General features: G+C 41.3%; 1 protein-coding gene across 4 annotated transcripts in view; it reads left to right on the top strand.

The window, feature by feature from the left end:
- Positions 1 to 8,897: 8,897 nt before the first annotated feature.
- Positions 8,898 to 17,660, top strand: part of LOC149172299 (uncharacterized) — a 97,810-nt gene continuing 89,047 nt past the window's right edge. Inside the window, exon 1 of one of the 4 annotated variants that reach the window (XM_089427686.1) lies at positions 8,898 to 9,148. The gene's annotated coding sequence lies outside the window, so the exon portion shown is untranslated. Of the gene's footprint in view, positions 9,176 to 17,660 lie in introns of all 4 variants that reach the window. The other 3 variants (XM_089427685.1, XM_089427684.1, XM_089427682.1) reach the window with 3 other exon arrangements.

The following is a 17,660-nucleotide window of genomic DNA, read 5'->3' as shown; positions in this document are numbered from 1 at the left end:
TGTTTTTGTGGTCGTCGACAGGTTCTCGAAGATGGCCATTATGGTGGCCTGCAAGAAGAATATCACAGCAGAAGCCACTGCTAAACTCTTCTTTGAACGAGTGTGGATGCACTTTGGGATCCCACAGTCTATCATCTCAGATCGGGACAGTCGGTTTCTCAGCACATTTTGGTCCAGTCTCTGGTCAATGCTGGACACCAAACTCACGAAGTCCACAGCCTTCCATCCTCAAACTGATGGCCAGACAGAGGTTGTCAATAGGATGATTGTTCACATTCTGCGCATGTATAACTCAAAGCATCCACGCACATGGGACGAGAGCCTCCCCTATGTTCAACACAGCTACAACCGAGCTCTTCACAGCTCCACTGGCCATAGCCCTTTTCAGGTGGGTTTGGGATTCCAGCCACTATGCCCCATTGATGTGGCCATTCCATTTCCAGCTACTCACATAAATTCAGCTCATGTCCAGTCCGAAACAGATAAGGCCACCAGCTTCATTGAGCGCATCCAACATATTCGCCAGCAGGTCCATGACATTCTTGAGAAATCAAATGCCAAGTACAAGCAGCGACATGATCAACATCGAGTGCCACACAAGTTTCAGGTGGGCGACAAAGTCTGGTTGCATTTGCAAAAGGAACGCCTTACTGGAGCCTATCGGAAATTGAGACCACTCCGATATGGTCCTTACACCATTACTAAGGCTATGGGAGACAATGCATTTGAGCTCAGCATTCCCCCATTCCTTGGCCTGCACCCAGTGTTCAATGTGGACCGCCTTCGGCCATACTTTCCACCATTGCTAGACACATCCGACATTGCAGAACAGTTCAAACCCACAGAATTAAATCCAGATTGCATGGAACAAGCTGCAACTGATCGGATCATGGACACACAGATCAAGAACACTTGCCAACAGAATATCCAACTGTATCGAGTTGTCAAAGCAGGTCAACTCCTTCAGCAGGGCAAGTGGCTCACCAGGGAACAAGTTCAGCAAAAGTTTCCTCATCTCATGGAGGAGCTCAACGAAATGGGGACCATTGCTTCCTAAGGGGGGAGGAATGATCCAGGTGGATATTGGTGGCCACCTGCCAAGTCCACCTGGACCCCCACCACTGTTCTTCTCAACATTTTCAGTTTCCTTAATTGTAGCACAACTTACTATTTTTAGAAGTTTTTCGGGTCCTGAACTTCCGGCGCCGTTTTGAGGCCCTAAACGACGTTTTTTGGGGAATCCGGGAGAAACATGGGTCCATGGAATGGACCGATGTTTCCCGTTCCAACAATGATAGTGCTCGGATAGATCTTTGTAACGAGCTATTGTATGCGTCAAACGAAGATCGTATGCCAAAGTTACGACCCCAGGAAGTTGATGTACCAACTTACCCCAAACGGGGCCCCATAGTTTGGCGTTTCATCTTCTAGGGTTAGGTTTTGGAATGTTAAGGGTTTTTCCACTGTTTCTCAACAATAAATAGGCCTTCGAGCCTCATTGTAAGACAGTTCAGAGGCATGTAGCCATCACATCTCTTCTCAGAGATAAGCTACCATCGCCTTAGCTGGTTTATTTCCATTTCTGGTTGTAAGCATATTTCAGTATTTTCCATTAATGAAATGAAGTATTATTTCCGCTGCATCTTTGTGTATATGGTTATCTTTGTAATTTGTTGCGTTCCTGTTTAAATCCGGATCATATCCAGAACTACTCAAGCGTTGAGGACAACACTTTTTTGAAGGAGAGGGGCATGTTGGGTCCCTATAATACTAGTGATTACCCCATTACTATTGTAGTTATACCCCTTATTTATATTGTTGTGCCCCCATTGCCCCCCATATTGTTATTAATGTGCCCATAGAATCCCTCTATTGTTATTTTTGTGGCTTTATATTATTATTGTTAGGTCGGCTGGATTATATTGTGACTCCTTAGACTCCTATATATAGAAAGGAGGTTTTGTCATTTGAATCATTCAAGAATTGTTCATTTATGTAATGTAAAGGAGGTTGCCCCCTCGAAGAGGCTGAATTCTAAGGCGTTGATCTATCTTTTCTATCTTTTCTTTAGCTGGTTTCATAACAGAGTCAAAAAACCGAAAGCATAGAAATTTGGCCAAGTATGCGACTTTGCGAAGGTGAACTTATATTGTGCAAAGTTGGGCATGTGGACTCGACGGGGCAGGGGTGTGGGCAAGCCGACATGAAGTGTGGGCGAGTTAACCAAATTGGCAGGTCGGCCTAGGTAGGCTGACCCATGAACAAATCCATGGGGAAGCATATGAATAGGCAAATGCCATGGAGGGAGAAGACATCAAGCAATCAAGTTTGAAGTTCACACATAAGAGCGAGCTCAAGAGGTGAAGAGTGAGTAAGGGTGGATGCATAAAATGAAAGGCAAGGTGCAGGAGGCAATTTTACTGTAGTACCAAGCCGAGGAGCAGAGGGAGCAGAAGTTTGGGTGGCGAGTTGCTGGTTGGGCACTCTGCGCGAAGGGTGAATCGGACGGGGCAGGCAACCCGTGGAGGGTGCGCTGCACGCCGACGAGCTGGGCTGAACAGAGGCAGGTATGTGGTGCGGTTTTGACAGGTCTGTGGGTGGTCTGCGGTAAGAGCTTCGGGCAACCGAGCTGCAGCCAAGGAGGCACACGAAGGTGCAGGCGAGCGTCGAAACGGTGGATAGAGCTGCAGGTGAGCACCAGTGGTGCGACACATCGTGGGCACATGCTGAACGAGCGTGAGTTTTGCTGAACGACGATAGGCGGTAGAACCAGCGGGTGATGAGCAGGTTCGAAGGGCGGTCCAAGGGTGGGCGCCTTTGCTCGGTGAGTTGGGTGACCCCACCCGGCAAGGGTGGGCGCTCTCGAATGATTGTTCGGGCAACGCTGCATTGTACAAGCCGAGTTGTATATTTTGTCTGATATTGTGAGAGGGAAGTTGGGGTTCCCTTCCGAAGACTGTTATTGTATATTTTATGAAAGATTGTTATTATCATTGTGGGCAAACTCATATTCAGGGAGTTTCCCCTCCCGTTAAATATTGTATCCGTTGTGCATATGTGTAAATGATAATGATGATGAAAGAAGTTTAAATTGAATTTTTCCGTTGTGTTATGAATGTTAATATTTAGAAAGAGAAAAATAAACTGAGTATGGAATGTTAGGCGTAGTCCACACTTCAAAGTATTGTTTAAAAGAAATTTAGTGGTGGTGCCGCACGTGCCTATGAGAAGTTGAAAGACTACCACCAATATAGGGGCATGACGTGTGGGATTAGAACTATTGAATACTTGACGAGAAGTGATACACCTGCACTTTGTGACAGGTGGTATCAAAGGTCCATATTCTGCGGGCTTTGGTGATTCAAATTTACAAGTGGACTTCGTATTAGTTGGTATCAAAGTCAATTCAGTTGAAGTTTTGGGTTTTGAATGTTGATGATTGTTGAAAGTGCAGCAGGTAGCGAAGACTTGTCGAAAGGATGAAGATGGTCGAAAGGGTATGATCTGAAAATGGAATGTACTTGTTTAAGGGTGCAAGGTATCCATTCTCAATAATTTCAACTGTGAGCTAGACACTCCAAATGACCTTTAAAAATGTATAAACTTCTTATTTCTTATACAGAGATAGACTGTAGGGGCATTCACTGGACATGTCACCTCTAAAAAGAGGATGAGTTCCAGAGGCTACCTGGCCCTCTACAGGCTCTGCCTAAAGAAATAACAAAGTAAACACTTAGAAGTCTCTGACATACACATACTTGAAGGTTAAGGTCTTGCGGAATAAGACAAGTAACTTTCTGTAGCTGAATAAGTGATTATGTGTGTATGAAAGTTATATTTATTTGTTGTTTAATAATTTATATCAGTTTTGTTTAGCATATCATCTTCAGCAAATAAAGACATCAAAATGATAAAGCAGTTCACCCCCTCCTGGGCTACATCTGCTGGACCAAACCTCTCCAACTAGGCTTGTCCTCTTGTATTAAAATTGCTACAAAGGCTAATACAAGAATATGGGTGTCTCAAAGGACAGATCTGACTGTAAATACAGAATCAGAAGATAGGAATTAGCCAAACATGCTCTTTCCCAAACACTAAACAGTGAATTTTGTACCTTATACAGTACTTTCCCCAATTGGCCCTGGTGGCACTTTACACTTGCATGGAGAATTTCGAGGTGAATATGACCTCAATTGGTTCTGAAACTTTTGCCATTAGACTCAGAAGGTCGAAAATAGCAGACATAGGCTTTTGAATCACCAAAAACGGATGAACATAGCCCCCAAACAGCTCCAACACTGAAATGGCCCTGGTGGCCCTGAAAGCTTCCATGAAGCTAAACAGTGAGAAGAATGCCTCAGAAGGAAAAACGAGCTGTAGAAATGGATTCAGAAGGTTGGAAAACTTCAGGAATGACCTTCGTTCCACATTCACTGGCTGCACAATTCCCAATGCAGCTCCCAAACTGATTTGGCCCTAGTGGCTCCTGGAACTTCCACGAAGCAAAAACACCTGCAAATGACCTCAGATGGCTGTGAAACCTGTGCCAATGGCTTAAGAAGGTCGAAGAGACCCAAAATCATTTTTTTTTTGTCCAAAACGGACTTTCCTAGCCAAAGTTATGGCCATTTACTCCTGACTACCAGTTTGGCCTAACAAAACCCCAGTTACATTTAGTGACGGCCAGTTAAGCCCGCCAGATATGGCGGGACCGCCAAATTTGGCGCTCCGCCAATTCCGCCGCTAACTAAACTGCTGTTACAATTAATGTTGCATGTGACCAGCTGGCGGATTTGCTTCGGATTCCGTGCCCGGCGGTTAGTGTGCTGGCTCCTGGTTCCCGGGCCGAGGTCACATGGAGGGCGGGGCTGGCCCCCTTCGTTTTCCCGCTCAACATTTTTTTGAATTCAAATACAATTTCGCTGCCACACATTTCAAGTTGGGCTCCCATGGTGTAACGGTTAAGGCGTTGGGCTAGTGCATAGGAGGTTGCACGTTCAAATCTTGCCAATGCCAACCTTTTTGCATTGCCCCCAACAAACGTTTGCTGACGTCATCTGGGGCCACGTGGCGCCCTCCGGGCCTGCCATGTGGTGCCCTCTGATTGGCTGCTGAAAGGGGAATATTCTCTGGAATATTCCTTTTTAAATTTTTTTAAAAAAAATTAAATTTCTAATGTTATTGAGCCAATTATTCTTTTTGCCATATCTTCCTCATACGGCGACCGTTTTTCGAACCGTTTGCGGCGCCGAAATCGGGAGGACGAGCACTTTCCGGTCGTTCAGGTTCCAATCAGTTCTGAGCACTTTTATTTTTGACCATTTTACGACACTTGGTCCTGAGCCCCTGATCAGGGTACTTGAAAAACTTGAAGACATGACTGGTTATTGGAAAGGTGAAACGCAGAAATGTTATAAAGCTCTTGTACAAGAGTGGGAACTCTTGCTACATACGAGAAGTAGGATAATAGACTTACAAGAGGACTTGAATAATATGCATGGGAACACTGATGAACTCAAGGAGCTTGATGAGGAGATTCGTCAGGGTGATCTTAGACTCCAAGAACTCATGGATGAACGAGTTCGACTAAGGGAGAAGAGCACCATGGCATAGACTAAAGTCAAGGAAATTGAGGATGATATTAAGAAGGACTTTCTTGGTAGAAAGACCGTCATGATAGAGCAAGAAGAGCTTGATTACATTGATAGACTTAGGGACTATCACCAGAACATGTAGCCAGATGTTCGAAAGATTAGTTCACTACAAATGGAAGGAGTCAATGTGCGCTTGATTGGTACATTTAAGCAGGATGCGATGGAGGACAAACTTGAAGGAACTCAAGTAGAACTAGGATCGAATTGCTTAGATGAGCCAAGCAAAGAGTTGTAGTACCTTAAGAAGGAATTAAAGTCGAAGCATATGTCGATAAACTCTTCAGAGGCCGAATTGTTGAAGAAGGTTGCTAAAGTAAGACGCAAGATCAAGCAGAAGGAGAATGGAGATGCCTTGAAGCTGATTTTTGTGCAAGTGACCATACATGGAAAAAGGTTTGCAGCTTTGGTGGACACGGGAGCTACTCATAGTTTCCTTAGTAGGAAAGCAGCAAAGTCTTTTGGGAAGAAAGCTGAAATGGGAAGAGAGTGGAGTGCTTTCAAAGCAGTGAACTCTACCATGAAAGTTGTGACCGGTGTATTGGAGAACACTCAGGTGAGAGTGGGCTCTTGGTTTGGAAAGTTGGACTTGAGGATTGTTGACTTGGATGATCATTTTATGGTGCTAGGGCAAGAGTTTTTGAAGGATGCACAAGCCATACCAAAGGTGGACTGAGACATTCTCTTGATTACAGCTAGAGGAAGAACCACGCCGGTTCTGATGAATAGGAGGACTTGCTTGGGATATAGACCAAAAATGGCTTCTATGACTTTGTATCCAAAATATCCGAATGTGAAGCATGAACATGTGGAGAAAAGAGGACTTGGATGTATGACTCAAACAATGAAGGAAGGGAAGTTAGTAGACTTCGTTGCAAGAGCTAGAAGGAAAGATGGAAGTGGAAAATCAATTTCACACATCTTGAGGCACTTGACAGGAGCATCTTCTATAGAGGATCTTCACCATGGAGTTGCAGATGAAGGAAGTTCGAATACTTCTTCGATGGCAGTGGTTGGGGAAGATTACACAGGTAGAGATCTGACTGGCATAGTGGATTTTTGCAGGTATGCCATGGGCATATATGACTTTCAGTTGACGAAAGACAAGCTTGATAAGCTTGGTTGTACACATGAGGAGGTTGAGGCTGTGCACAAGTACTTGAGGACGCAACATCAATCAGATACATGGGTGGATGAGAGTTAGGGAGGGAACTTCCTAGCCCTCCTTTCTTGATAGACAACCTTGGAGATGGGTTGGTGCAATGGCCTTGACATTTAGGAAGGCTGCACCACCTTTTCAAGGGGCCTTGGAGATGAGGCTTCTTTATTTGACAGGTTGATGATGCTTGGATGTATGTGACTACATAGCAACACATTGGCATTAACATCATGGGCAACATGTTGCAGATGAGATGGGCATACCATGGACCTGAGCATGGCTTATTTTACACTTGGATGGATTCTTGATCGAGTTGAGATTGTGACAGGATGCTGAGAAACAACCAACGGTGGCATGGGGGAGGTACATTCTCATGGGTTGAGCATTATGGTTGGATTAGCTACCCAACTAGTTCGATGACATGGGGGCATGCAGTGCACCGAGTTTGTGTCAGATAGATGTCTTGGTTTCAACTAAGATGTTGTGTTGGATGGAGTATTATGCAGAGATTCACATGATTAACGATACATGATGGAGACAGTTGTGATATATATGTTGCAGGGATGTTTGCAATATATGGACTGATCGAAGTCATGGATTGAGGAGACTTCCTGTTTATGAGGGCATAGACTGATGGTTTATGTGACATTGGAGCGGAGGTAGGTAGCATGAGCATCTTTGGGTGTTGGAGCTAGTAGCACTTTGCGACGGACGATTGAACAATCTTCGTGATGGTGATTACTAGGATGTGGAGAGAGTTGTCGAGGACGACAACCATTTAGAGTGGGGGAGTATGTCAAGCCCACGAGTTGGCAGTTGGCATATGACGAGATGGGTGGGTGCGCTCCTGGTTGAATGCAACAAGTCGGGTGAGCGATGAGTTGGCGAGCGGGCGCGTTGGTTGCGACGTTTTGTTGCAACAATGGGACGAGTTGGAGGAGCGACGAGCTCGGGCTGTCGGTTAAAGGTGCCCAAGGCACGAGTACGACGAGCCAATGGGGGAGTCGAAAAACTGAAAGCATAGAAATTTGGTTAAGTATTCGACTTTGTGAAGGTGAACTTATATCGTGCGAAGTTAGGCATGTGGACCCGACGGTGTAGGGGAGCCGACATGAAGTGTGCGCGAGTTAGCCAAATTGGTAGGTCGGCCTAGGCAAGCCAACCCATGAACAATCTGTGGGGAAGCATATGAATAGGCAAACACCATGGAGGGAGAAGACATCAAGCAATCAAGTTTGAAGTTCACACATAAGGGTGAGCTCAAGAGGCGAATGGCGAACAAGGGTGGACGGATAAAATGAAAGGCAAGGTGCAGGCAGCAATCTGACTGTAGCACCAAGTCGAGGAGCAGAGGGCGTAGAAGTTCGGATGGCGAGCTGCAGGTTGGGCACTGCCCGACAGGTGAACTGGATGGGGCGGGTGACCCGCGGAGGGCACGCTGCACGCCAATGAGCTGCGCTGAACAAAGGCAGGTTTGCGGTGTGGTTGTGACAGGTCTGTGGTTAGAGCTGCGCTAGGATGCGCTGTAGCCGAGGAGGCACACGAAGGTGTGGGTGAGCGCTAGAACAGTGAATAGAGTTGCGGGTGAGCGCCGGGGGTAAGACACGCAAAACGAGCACGAATTTTGCTTAATGACGATAGGCGGTAGAACCGGCAGGCGACGAGCGGGGGCGGAGGGCGATCCGAGGGTGGGCGCCTCTGCCAAGCGAGTTGGGCGACCTAGCCCGGCAAGGGTGGGCGCTCCCGAATCACTGTTCGGGTAGCGCTGCACTGTGTAGGCTGAGTTGTATATTATGTCAGATATTGTGAGAGGGAAATTGGAGTTCCCCTCCTAAGACTGTTAGTGTATATTTTATGAAAAATTGTTATTATCATTGTGGGTAGACTCATATTCAGGGAGTTTCCCCTCCTGTTAAATATTATCCGTTGTGCATATGTGTAAATGATAATGATGATGAAAGAAATTTAAATTGAATGTTTCCGCTGTGTTTTGAATATTAATACTTAGAAAGAAAAAAATAAATTAAGTATGGAATGTTAGGTGTAGTGCACACTTGAAAGTATTTGTTGAAAAAAGATCAGTGGTGGTGCCGCCCGTGCCTATGAGCGGTTGGATCCTAGATGTGACCGGATCATGGACCGATGCGGTCAAAACAACTTCAAAATAACAATTCAAATGAGATTCATATGTGTCTGTTGCTTGTAATTACGAGTAGACTCTCTAAAGCATTGCGCAGAATACCTGTCCCGTTCCTCTCATTCTTTCGATTGTGAACTGCTATCTATTTATCGGTGGGCAGCGCAACAAAAACAGAATTCTGCTTTCAGCTTCTTCCAAGTGAGCCCTCGCGAAAATAAATAGAGAGTAAAAACTGTTTCCCATTCATACTGTCTCTGGCATATTTGGGTTAATGCTTGTCTCTCAATAATTACTTATAAATTTTTCAGTTAGGCTTCCATGTGTATTGCCTAAAAAATAATTATGCTCTGTTCATAATTTTGGGTTTCCGCTCTTTAGTTATTTGGCTCTTTTATTAGCAAAGATTATTACCGTGACAGATTATATTAGAAATTTGTCTTGGCAGCAATTGGGATTGACCTTAACACAATAATACAATCCCTTAACGAACATGTCCATCTGCACTGTGAATTATTGGTACAGTTACTGAAAATTACCTGTACCTGCCAATGGGTGGGACGTTACTGAAAATTACATGTTCCTAGCAATGGGTGTTGGTTCAATCATGAGTAGAGGATTTGCTATACCCTTCACCAGGCTCTATTTTAGCGCAGACCCCTCATTTCCGGCAGTAAGATTGATGCAAGGATCTGAGGCTTGCCAAAGGAAAATTTGACAGGATTTTTAATACATGTGAAATAAATTACCTTTTGGTGTGGAGGTCAGGTTCTGAAAATAGTTGACAGACCAGCAATGACGGTTTGTCTGACATTGTGTATACATTGTATTTTCTTTTATTTTCTATTGTATTGGTTGGAAAAGTTATCATTGACCGAAGTTGGATTTTGGTCTAGGTTAAATTCGGACATAAGTTTTGGTTATGCCAGAAAAAATGATCAACTAACAGTGGAAAATGTGTACAAAAAACTTGTCTGTTAGTTTTGGGAATATAAAGGTAACCATTAGAAAATTACCTGGTATTATGGCAAAAAGAGCATTTTGTAATTCAGGCCAATGAATGCTCACAATCTTCTTGATTTTTGTTCGAGATTTGATATAGATGGGCCTTACTTGTAGTCATAGGACCTTGTGAAGATACCTGTTTAGTGTATGATTCATTGACCCAGCGACTATTGTCCATGAAGTGCGTGGCAAGGTTGTTTTATATTCCACTCAATACCTCTCTCGTTTACGCTTTGGAACTTGCAATTTCCTTTTAGTCTATTTTTACAAAACATATTCCCAGCAGCATATTTACCCTCTTTACATATTTTACCTTCTTTACAATCAGGCTACCTTTAGCTAAGAGTAGCAACTGAGGATATTTGTTCTGTCAAACTCACCCAGGACTTGCACCTGGCATCATCTGCATAGAAGATTATGTTAACATGGGGAGTGAACCTGTCAGGTTTTTAACCTGGGGCATTATTGCTACAAGTGCTCCAACTTGCCACTAGGCCACAGCCTGACAGACTTAAAAGCCATCTCCATCTTGCCACTAGACCACAGCTTGGCATACTTAAAAATTAAAATCTATGTTGCAGGGGACCCATCCACGCCAAAAAATCTCTCATACTCGATGTTCTAGCATTCCAGGGACTTTTACAGGGGTTGGGAAGGTTGGGAACATCCACAATTTTTCGGGGATGTTATTGGGGATTTGCGGACTTCCAAGCCGTTCCTAATCTGTGCTGGCAGATTTTGGGATTTTTTGGGTACCGTTCCACCGTCTCCAAGGAAAAAATGGTATGTTCCGCCCTCCTCTGATAATAAATCACAAAATTCAAGTAATGAAAATGGGGACAATTCATTGGCTGACCTGGGTATCTATTCGCTGATTGTACAAACTGTCCATGGAATACTTGATGGTTCATTTCCTGCACGATATCTCATTACTGTTAAGATTGGAGGAAATGATACACTTCTTAAAGGAGTGGTATTTGGACCTTGACATTTCAATGCCACTTCCACAAATAAATGATGCTGCAACAAAAATAAAATACAGATATGAATAGGGATTTTTTTTCACAGCCATCTTCACCTCCACCACGTGCTAGAAAATCCGAAGGCAGAAAGATTTCCTTTGACTTGATAAGTATTTGTGATTACTTAGTGATATTTATTAGCTTCTTTTATCTTCTTGTCATCAAACAACTATCAAAATCAAAACATGAAAATCAACACAAGGACATAGGATATAGGCTCTCAGCCAGGGTTAAAACCCCTCTTTTAGGGGAAAACCCAAAACTTCTCTTCTTTCTTTAGAACCAATTCAAATGAGACAACCGAGACCTTTTGACCAAGACAAAGACCTCCTCTACTCCACCAAGTCAGCCTCCCAAGATGATTAGCCAAACACCAAAAGTCCACTTAAGTCAAACTGCTTCAATCCTGCATCAAGCTCAGATTTCAGCCCTCCAGCTTCAGCATTTTGGCCTTACTGCAGACCTGCAACTTCGGCCCTCCTGCAGCTTCAATTTCTTCGCACGTGTGAGGGAAAGAGAGAGAAAAATGATGATTTCTTCCTTTGCTAGGGTTCCTCCTTCTTCGCTTAGGGTTTCTTGTCTTTCTTTTAGCCATTGACATCTCTTTTCTTGCCTTTGCACTCCTTCTCCTACTACAGATCGAACTTGCTTGGATAGATGAGCAAATGAGGTTGAGTAGCTGCTTATTTATAGTGGTTGTAGTTCCTGTTGGAGATCGACTTGATGGAGGAGCCATAAATGACACTTTTTACTCAAAAATAAATTTCTTTCTTGACATACAAAGCCCAAGAAGGGTCTAGGTCAAAATGACAAGGACTAAGGCTCATGACATAAACCCTAGAAATACTCAATGGGTGCTTTGACCTTGGAACAAAATAAATAAAGCATGAAACCCATGCTTATAAATGATTTTTCTTTTTCTTTCTTTTGACAAATATATTATATCATGATGCAAATGCAATTATGAAGACCGATACTAGTTACATTTTTCAACACTCCCTCTTAACTAGGGAGGTATTCATACTTGTTTAACCGGTACAACGTTGACCTCAATTTGAAATGTTCTTAAGAAGAGTACAACAACATACACAATACTTGGGATACTCTTACTGCCAAGGTATCCTCCCAACAGGGACTAAGGTGTCATCTAAGCATTTTCCATTGTAGGTACCATCAGGCTATGACCCTAGTATCCATCAAACAGGATATAGATACCATCTAGGCCTCCATGCCCTGACACCAACCCTTATAGTGATCTAGGTATTAGCACTAAACCAGAGCTCTACACGATACCCTCTCTCTGGGATTTAGACATCAACTGGGATCTCAATACTAACCAGGCCACGATGTCCTCCCAAGTACCATCATATAGGCAGCTTTATGGTACTTCATCTCTCCCTCTCAACCAAATTGAAGATATACACCAATCAGAGCACGCTCCTAAGATAAACTAACTTCTTGTCGGGAAGAGATTTGTCAATACATCAACTACTTGTTCATCTGTTGGTATGTACTGTATCTTCACGACCCCAACCTATATCAAAATTTCAATGTATATATTCTTGTAAGCTAGCACAAAACTTCGGGGTCTTCAACTCATCTGATGCCGCAGGTCATTACAATATTCAAATGCATCTCAATGGGAACTTTCTTCTTCAACAACACCAAACTCAACCTCAACACTGTCCAAAACATTCATCAATCACGAACACAACTTCATCAATGACGAACACAATTTCATTAATCATGATCAACCAACTGTAGTGCTTTAGCCATTCTCGAATCTTCATTCTTTCTTCGTGGTCTTTACTATAGCTATCCTAATATGCCCTCCCTCTTAATTGGGAGATATACTTTCTTTATCCAAGCTTCTTCTTTGCTAGGGGACAAATCTATCAATAATTCAACCACACAAGCTCTTTCTTTCGCATCATCATATCATTGGAGAACTTCAACCTTCAGAACATCATTCCTTCATATGGCAACAAGGCCATCTATTAATGAGCAATGTAGACTTTAATGTCATCGAAGTTCTTATAGTTCCCTCTTTCCATCATGCTCAATATCATCATTAAGTTATCATCAAATATGAGGTAGGTAAGCATCTTCAACATCTTGAAGACTATGTACCTGGAAACCTTCAACAACAAGTACAACCAAACACACAAAAATATATGTACAAGAGCATAATGTTAACTTTATCAAACTAGGGTTAGCATATTGTTATAAAGAGAACATCCAGGGTTATCAAGACTTTAAATAAGAGATCAATCTTCAGATATCAAAACCTAAACCTAGATAGGTTTACAATCAACAAAAGGTTCCATTTTTCATGCCCTAGACTTTCACGACTATTCTTGCTAGGGTTTTTGTCACAAACCCTAGATACCATCATCAAAACTAAACCTTAGATGTCAACACCTAAGTCAAGTCATGATTTCAATCATAGCAAGAGCATTTGGTTTCTAGAATCTTATATCAATCTTTACTAGGGTTTCCTAGATACAAAAAAACTTTAATATCTTGATCAAACTAGGTTTTCATTCGTATATAATCATACCTAGGGTCTCATTCCTAAGATCTTACATACAAGGGTTTTGTCATAATTCCTAATTCAACAAGCCCTAAAAATCTAGGGTTTCATCATATGTGAAATCAGAAAACCCTAAAAAAGCAAGGGTTTTATAGTGAACCCTAAAGGTTAGGGTTTTACCAAAGTGGCCAAAAGATAAAGAGTATGACAAGTGTTGATCTAATCTAGAGATTAATCTCCCTAACAAATAAGAATCTTTATGTTCAAAACCCTAGACATGAGAGAGTTAGTAATATAGGGCAAATTTCAAAATGTTCGTATCTTCTTACTAGCTACAAATCTTTATACATACCTTGAGTTGTTTCTTTTACAAATCTTGAAGGGTTTCCTTATTGAAGGTCTCCCTCTGTAGCAAATATTCTTTCTTCTTCAAATGTTTCCTTCTAAATCTAGCAAGCATTCCTTTTAGAGTATACTTGCAAATTTTCCTTCTAAGGAAGACACAAGAGAGGATTATCAACAAGCACAAATGAAACTTGGACAAATAAAGGAAAGTCAACAAAGAAAAGGAAACAAGGAACAAGATACTTATCTTTTATGAAAAAGTGGGGAAGCTCTCTCTTGGTTTTACATCAACCTAGTCTTGTGAGGGATTCCTTTAATTTATCAAAACAACTCAAGAGCAAGACATATTAAATCTATATAGTATAAACCCTAGAAATCAAAAGATTGATAAGAGAAATTCTACAAGAACTAAAAACAATAGCCTAAACTATAAGTGAAGGATATATGAGACCTAATAGAATAAGTCTTTGACTTCGGGACCCTCATTTTTAGACTTCTTTCGAGGATTATCATCAAAAGCAATATTAGCTTGGTCCCTTTCTTTCTTCTTGTTCTTAGGATTATCGGGACATTGATTCTTATAGTGCCCCATCTTGTGACAATGATAGCATCCAATTTTGGAAAGATCAATCTTCTTCTTTGGCCCCTTAAACTTCTTATATCCTCCTTTCTTCTTGAAATGAGCAGAATAGGCATTTGAGGTATTTTCTTCATTTTCTTGTTTACCCTCCTCCTTTCTTCTTGAAATGAGCAGAATAGGCATTTGAGGTATTTTCTTCATTTTCTTGTTTACCCTCTGTCATGGATAGACAAGCTTCTTCTTGTATACAAGCAGACCACATCTCTTCGAAGGATTGAGAATTCTTCCAACTGCAAATGCATTCCAAGACTTTGGTAGTCCTAGAAGGGCAATAATCACAAGTTCATTTTCAGAGACTATTTCATCAATAGCTTGTAGTTCATCTCTTATACATGCAATTCTTGCAAAGTAGGAAGACATTGTATCATCCTTTGTCATCTTAACTATTCAAAGTTCATTCTTTAGACTTGCCACTTGCCCAATATTTTTTATTGTAAACAATTTTGAGAGAGCATCATACATTTTGATTGAAAAATTTAGTGTGGATATGTAAGGAATCAAGTTGTCTTTGACTCCATCCACAATCAAGTTCATGGCAAGAATATTAGTTTCTTTGTACTTCTCCTTTCCAGCATCATTTGCAGTTTCCTTGATTTTTCCTTGGACAAATTCCAATACTTTATTCTTTGAAGGATGAGGTCCATCCTTGTTTTCTGTGCTCATAGTTAGATGCTCCTTGAAGCTTGTTCTCAAATTTCATTGAGGAGGTCATAGATGTACTTACTTGTAGCTTTCAAATACCTTTCAAGACTTCCTTCCTTCTATTGAATCTTCTTCTTGTAATCTTCCTTGAAAACTTCTCTAGAATCCTTTTTTAAGATGATGAGAGCTTATTGATTTACCAACTGCCTTTTCCCTTTTTCTTCACCTTAGCTCTGATACCATGTTAGAAAATCAGAAAGGCATAAATATTTCCTTTGACTTGATAATTACTTGTGATTACTTAGTGATCTTTATTAGCTTCTTTTATGTCTTCTTTTAAATTCTTGTCATCAGGCAATTATCAAAAACAAAACATAAAGATCAGCACAACAAGGGCACAGGATATAGGCTCTCATCCAGGGCTAAAACCCCTTTTTTCGGGAAAATTCAAAACTTCTCTTCTTCTTTCTTTAGAACCAATTCAAATGAGACAACCAAGACCTTTTGACCAATACAAAGACCTACTCTACTCCACCAAGTCAGCCTCCCAAGATGATTAGCCAAACACCGAAAGTCAACTTAAGTCAAACTGCTTCAATTTTGCATCAAACTCAGATTTTGGCCCTACTGCAGACCTGCAACTTCGTCCCTTCTGCAACTTCAATTTCTTCGCACGTGTGAGGGAAAGAGGGAGAAAAATGATTATTTTTTCCTTCGCTAGGGTTCCTCCTCCTTCGCTTAGGGTTTCTTGTCTTTCTTTTAGCCTTTGACACCTCTTTTTTTGCCTTTGCACTCCTCCTCCTACTATAGATCGAACTTGCATGGATGGATGAGCAAATGAGGTCGAGTAGCTGCTTATTTATAGTGGTTGTAGCTCTTGTTTGAGGCCGACTTGGTGGAGGAGGCATAAATGACACTTTTTACTCAAAAATAAATTTCTTTCTTGACATACAAAGCCCAAGAAGGGTCTAGATCAAAATGACGATGAACAAGACTCGTGACTTAAACCCAAGAAGCACTCAATTGGTGCTTTGACCTAGAAACACAATAAATAAAACATGAAACCCATGCTTATAAATGATTTTTCTTTTACAAATAATTTTTCCTTTTCTTTCTTTTGATAAATATATTACATCATGACTCAAATACAATTATGAAGACCGATACTAGTTACATTTTTCAACACCACGAACTCCAGTTACCTTGTCAGAAGTATATGAGCCATCTTCTGTTATCAAAATCACAGCAAAGCCAACTGTCATGACAGAGGTGGAAATAGCCTCTGAAAACGAACGCGAAGATCTTCATCTTCACCAACAACATGAATTTTGGGTGGAGAAAACACTGTTAGTGAATATATTTGTCTTTCCCAGCAGCATGGATTTTAGATGGATTAAATGCTGTTAGTGAGATGCTGGAATCTGTTACTCACGATTACCTGCATCATTTATATTGCTGGAAGATGGGGGTGAATATGACTGGAATTTATTATTTTATAACACACACACATATTGCCAGCCCCTGGAAAATTTGGGGGTGAGCTCTAGCTATACCGGAAACTCGCTCCTGCCTATTCCCTGTCCCCAAAGGCAGTGCAACATAGTTAAAACCACCTCAAAATAATCATCAATGCTGTAAGATTGGAACTGTTTTATATGATCATGTTTAGTTTATATTAGAAGTTTTAAAACAATTGTTTCATTGCGTTATTAATAAGTACAGAGGAAAATTTGTCTGTGGGTTGTGGAGGCCTTTCCCCATTGCCTGACAAGTTCCTGTGTCCGACTCCACCTTCTAAGATTTGGAATGTTTCAGCTTTCCAAGTGCAATAAAAGGTCACTAACACAGCCTTTGTTGGCCAAAGTTTAATGAAACAATCAAGGAAAACCTAGCATGGATTGAGCTTGTGGAAATCATTGTATAAATGCTTATGTCTTTCAAAAATAGCCTCTGCACCATTTCTGGTCAGGTTATTCCAGAAGTAGCATAGGGAAATTATAACACAGTCTGTCCTGACTCCTGCACCATTTTTTGCTGGCTCATTTCAATTATGAGCAGCCTTTAGGCATACATTGAAAATGTTAGCTTCAGAGCCTGTTTTTTTTTTTTTTTGGCTAATTATCTGAAACGTTTTCTCTAGGATTTTAGGATTTTTAATTGTCTTTGTCATAACTTATAAGAAATATTATTTTTTCCATTATTATTATTATTAATTTGGCTTTAAAAGCATCTAAATACTCAAATCTGTTTAACTTAAATCTTCAGCCTTTTCTAGTTTACTGTTCCATGTTGGATAAGCATTGTGTTTCAATATTCAGTTGTGACAGTTTAAACGAGTTGTCGTTAATTTTTTTTTCAACATTTTAGTTTGAGTTCAGTAGCTGGTAGGCTGCCTTTGTATATGTTGTCTTAGATAAAAGGATAAATAAAATAAGATTTTGATGGATTTACCCCTCTATTATTTAGTTTCTATTTTACTTTTCCTGTTAATATCCTTGTTTGTTTCCAAATTTCATGCAAATTAAC

This window comes from Pinus tabuliformis, chromosome 4_2 (assembly GCF_031772625.1).
Source record: "Pinus tabuliformis cultivar Carrire ecotype Pingquan chromosome 4_2, CPIR1, whole genome shotgun sequence".
Lineage (NCBI taxonomy): Eukaryota > Viridiplantae > Streptophyta > Pinopsida > Pinales > Pinaceae > Pinus > Pinus tabuliformis.
This window is presented reverse-complemented; position numbering and strand designations above follow the sequence as displayed.